This window comes from Neopelma chrysocephalum, unplaced genomic scaffold (assembly GCF_003984885.1).
Source record: "Neopelma chrysocephalum unplaced genomic scaffold, ASM398488v2 Primary Assembly neopelma1_40123, whole genome shotgun sequence".
Lineage (NCBI taxonomy): Eukaryota > Metazoa > Chordata > Aves > Passeriformes > Pipridae > Neopelma > Neopelma chrysocephalum.
In genome coordinates this window covers 1-789 of record NW_020901731.1, presented here as the reverse complement: position 1 = coordinate 789, position 789 = coordinate 1, and the positions used below count along the sequence as shown (strand labels likewise).

The 789-nt window shown below is 54.4% G+C and overlaps 1 long non-coding RNA gene across 1 annotated transcript; it reads left to right on the top strand.

Moving 5' to 3' along the window:
* The first annotated feature begins 36 nt into the window (after positions 1-36).
* Positions 37-563, top strand: LOC113979149. Its single transcript, XR_003537736.1, has 3 exons — positions 37-79; positions 245-319; positions 471-563. It is a non-coding gene; the product is annotated as an uncharacterized LOC113979149 (long non-coding RNA).
* Positions 564-789: the final 226 nt, after the last annotated feature.

Here is a 789-nt window from a genome sequence, read left to right as displayed (position 1 = left end):
ACACCTCAGAATCGGGGCAAAACACAGTGAAAATGGGGTTAAACACAGTGAAAATGGGATTAAACACAGCAAGAATGGGGTCAAACAGCAAAAATGGGGTCAAACACAGCAAAAATGGGGTTAAGCACAGGAAAAATGGGGCGAAACACAGAAAATGGGGAGAAATACAGCAGAAATGGGGGGAAACAGAGCAAAAGTGAGGGGAAACAGAGCAAGAGTGGGGGGAAACATACCAAAAATGGAGGGAAACACCAAAAATGGGGCAAAAGACCCAGCGCTGCATCGAGTTCCTCGAGGACTTCGGCTCCAGCATCCACAGGTGGGGGGGAACACAGCAAAAATGGGACAAAACACCTCAAACGGGGCAGAACATCCCAAAAAAAGGGGGGGCGGGGATCCCAAAGGGGGAGGGAGGCCCCGAGGAGGGGCAGGGGGTGGTTGGGGGGTCTCATCCTGTGCCCCCTCCCCAGTTTGCTCAAGGCCTACGACGAGCACCAGAAGATCCTCAAGGCCCACGCGGCGCGGAAACGACCCCCCGAGAACGGGTGAGACCCCCCGGGACCCCCCCAAAAAAACCTCCAACTCCTCAGGTCCCAACTGTCCCCTTTGGTCCCATTTCTCCCCCCCTTTTGTCCCAATTTTGCCCCTTTTATCCCCGTTCTTCCCATTTTCCCATTTCCCCCCCTCCCATCCCAAATTTCTCCCCTTTCCCGCCCCCGATTTGTTCCCAACTGTTCCCCCATCCCCTCCTCTCCTTTCATCCCAAATTCCCCTTTCCTTGTTTTTTCC